The following is a 3,950-nucleotide window of genomic DNA, read 5'->3' on the forward strand; positions in this document are numbered from 1 at the left end:
ATATATATATATATATATATATATATATAATATGGTTCCTAACATTGACACAAGGCTAGAAATTTAGGAGAGGGAGCAGTCAATTATATTGATCCCAGTCAGTACTTCCCTAGTACTTTATAGACTCCGAAAGGGTGGAAGATGAAGTTAACCTCAACGGGATTTGAACTCAAATAGTGAAACGGCGGAATAAATAGCCAAAAGAATTGTATCCAACGTTCCAACAACTGAGTTAATCCACTGCCTTTTTGACTGACTTCCAAAGCTTCAGATTCTTATCTTTTCCGACATTCCCCAAGTTTATTCGCGATTGTAACTTCCGAGAATCGAAACCGAGTTGCCGCTTCTGTTGACCGGAGACTTCTCTCTACAGTGTTTACTAGACTTTCTAATAATAATTATAATTCTAACTGGGGTTTTTTTCCCCTCGTTTATTTTCATTTCGTTTCTTATGAAATAAACTCTGCAAAAAATCCTAATATAACGTACATTATGATTTCTTCAGCAGATTTACCAGTTTAGGATTGGGGCTTAACTGACCGAATTTACTTCTAAATATTACTGTTACGATAAGCGGTAATCAGCCAAGAAATGAATTTGCCCTCCCATACTGCTGTTTCAATACCAATTAAGAATACCCACCCTCATCCCTGACAACCCCAAAATATATAAAACAAATATTTAGAAAATATTTTTTTAAAACATTATTATCCATATGAATAATATATTTTTGAAATTTTTGATAAACTTATAAATATATGCAAATGTTTTAATACGAAATAAATGAATCGGTCTTTAAATCGTGATATTATGAAGCGTAAAATTATTAAGGAGGTTGATTGGAACGGATAGGATAATGCGAAGAATCCGTTAAGTATTGGAAATGGTAGTTAAAACAAGTTTAAAAAATGAATAATGGAGGTCGGGTTTCGGAATTCACTGGTTCCAAGTCAGGTTTTGTAAAGAACCATTTTGGTACCGGAAGTCGCCATAAGCCAGCTTGGTTGAATGTAAAACCGAATGTAGTCTAGCGATTTTTTTTTGATTCTTCCATGTAGCTGGTCAACTTAGTCGTCTATTCTGTAAGTACTTTTAATTTCTAGTTGCTTCAACTTGATTTCGAAACACCATGTATAGCGATTCCATCAGCGTACGGCCTTGTTTTCCTCGCCGCACTCCGTTGGTAATAGAGGAGGGGAGGGCAAGAAAGAAATCCAAACCAAAAACTCATTGTTACAGCTTTCACTTTATTCTTTCCTTTTTTAAGTAAATATTATGATTATCCTCATCATTTCTCTCATTATTACTCTAACTGTTAATATATCGCTCCTTAATTCTGCTAACAAGTAAACTAATCAGGAATCTGGTGTCTTCAGGGGTTCATTTTCGCTACATAGTGTGTAGGAAAAGCTAGTTTTTGGTTACAAACAATTATTATAATCATTATTATTATTACTAATACTAATAATAATAATATTAAGTCTTATCTTACTATCTCCCCATAAAGCTTTTGCTTTCCACTATATATATATATATATATATATATATATATATATTATTGGTGGATTTGTCCCAAATCTGTAAAGCTTTATATGACTAGTCACCGATTAAGATGAGAATTTCTCTTCAGCTGTTTATTTATCTATTCACTGTGATCTGCTCTGTTTAAGCTTATTGTTGAAGGTGTGGTACATTCCACAGAAATGCTCTGATTATGTGAGTGTGTTTAGATAGATAGAACGGGGCGTGTGTGTGTATGTGTATATATATATATATATATATATATGTAGCTGATTGCTGAGGAAGTGTATATAAATATAATCCTTTGTAGAAGTGCAATGTATATAGAATAGTGTTGACAATGACTTCGAAGTTTCGGTTAGCTAAGCTGTTGATACTGTTCTTGTTAAAAGATAATACATTTATACTCTACATAATGTATTGAGTAATCCTTCAGTTTAATGCAAAATTGTTTTTTATTATTACTTAACATTAAAACGCTATATATATATAGAGAGAGAGACACACACACGCACGCACTCTGCTATGGATTGCATTATTTTTGTACACTTCTGTATGTAATGTTTATGATATAAAAAAATAATAATTTGACTTCTCGAGTTTCGCCTATCGGCTGATCGCTCCCCATATTCCCTCCATCTACACACACACACACACAGTTGATTAGTATTGTTTTGCATGCATATTATTTTACATATCTTTCTATTCTGACCACATATACATACATATTTATATGTATATATACATACACACACACATATATAAGTTATTGTAAACGCACGCACATACACACACATATGAATGCGCGATCCTCTCCTTATTCTAAATGTTAGAAATGCTGGCATCGCTTTAATAGGACTGTCGTAAAAATATTTCGTTCCTCTCTACTTCTCACTTCCTTTCCGTAATTTCTTCTGCTGCTGATTTATTTTGATTCCAAAAGTGGGTTAACTTGTCTAAATGCAATATACACATCCTCTCTCTCTCTCTCTTTCTGCGCCCTTTATTTTCTCTATCGCCTCCATCCATCTGTCTATATACTATTTGTCTCATCCTGCCTCCTTTTACTTATATATATATATATATATATATATATATATCTGTGTGTTTCCGTGCACAATGTGGTATGAATTAGTTAACTGAGGCTGCATATTTCTGCAAGCTCGCTCTAGTCTTACACATTCACATTCCTTGCCATTGTTCATCTCGTCTTAATGCATGTAGGAAATGCATGAACATCACAACCTATGCTTTCACTTCTGCAGAAGCACTCTGATGTGTATGTATAGAATGTTGAGTAAATCCGATATCCTCTCGGTTTCTGAAGATTTGAAGTTGTAGTTGTCTAGTCCCAAAGTCAGCACTGATCATGATCAAGCAGGCCCATGATCAAAGACATTCTAGCCATGCCATCTTACTCGGACTTAGTGTAGCCAACACTACATCATCCAATGTATCCGTTATTTTAATGGACGGTTTTGGGGTCTTTTATACATACATATATATATATATATATATATATATAAGATGGTTGGGATTTCGTTGCTATTTCTAGCATGTCTCCGTCTGGGATGTTGTTCAGTCAGGCACCGTAGTGTGCTGAATTCACAAGACCCGGTTTCGATTCCCAGCTGGCACAGTTTTACCCGTGTTACTTAATACTCCTAGAAAAGGCATAATCGTTTCGGTTTTATTATCTCTTCCTTTTTTTAAAGATCGAAGGCACCATTCTTGCTTAGATCATGTCATTTTGACTTCGATCGCTCGTTTAAACTTCGCCGAATTATTTCTTTCCTTTCTTTCCTTCGAATTATTGCTGTCACAACATCTTTTTAGTTTGCCTTGTAGATTCGAAGCTGTATGGCTGTTTAAAAGAAATCGTTTCTATTATTGATGCTACGACTTTCGTCTATTAAATACCGGAATGGATAGCTTGAGAAAGTCGGTTAATCAGACCAAATGTGTTTTACTCTACCTGATAAAAAATATTCCGGCTTAAAAACTGTTCTGAAAAATGCATTGTTTCTTATTTAGAAAGATATTTTGGCAAAATAAATACACAAACACACCCTACTACTACTACTACTACTATACGCACACACTTCCCCCTTCTCCTCTCTCTTTGTGTGGCTGTCTGTTAGTCTATAAATCTTTGTCAGTCTGTGTACACACACTTTACAGTGTGGATGTATATGTTGTAATCAAGGCCCCATTTTCGATACATATTATCTAGCATCCAGTCTTTGACACTTCAGTTTTTGTGTTTGTTTGTTTTTTTGGTTTGTTTTTTCCTTCTCTTTCAAAATTGAAGAATTTCCTATGACAGGCCTGACTGAAGTTATAGTTGTTATTAGTACTAAACTATTCTCACCCATGTTTCACTAATATTGAATTATTATTATTATTATTTATTCGATGTGTTCAGTTCC

The 3,950-nt window shown here is 34.2% G+C and overlaps 1 protein-coding gene across 2 annotated transcripts in view; it reads left to right on the forward strand.

Moving 5' to 3' along the window:
* The window catches only part of LOC106884276 (cytoplasmic FMR1-interacting protein), a 49,494-nt gene that overhangs the window by 1,104 nt on the left and 44,440 nt on the right, over positions 1-3,950 (forward strand). Inside the window, exon 1 of one of the 2 annotated variants that reach the window (XM_014935570.2) lies at positions 965-1,082. The exons of the other annotated variant lie outside the window; for it this stretch is intronic. The gene's annotated coding sequence lies outside the window, so the exon portion shown is untranslated. Of the gene's footprint in view, positions 1-964; positions 1,083-3,950 lie in introns of those variants that run through there. 2 annotated transcript variants of the gene reach the window in all.

This window comes from Octopus bimaculoides, chromosome 13, assembly GCF_001194135.2.
Source record: "Octopus bimaculoides isolate UCB-OBI-ISO-001 chromosome 13, ASM119413v2, whole genome shotgun sequence".
Taxonomy (NCBI): domain Eukaryota; kingdom Metazoa; phylum Mollusca; class Cephalopoda; order Octopoda; family Octopodidae; genus Octopus; species Octopus bimaculoides.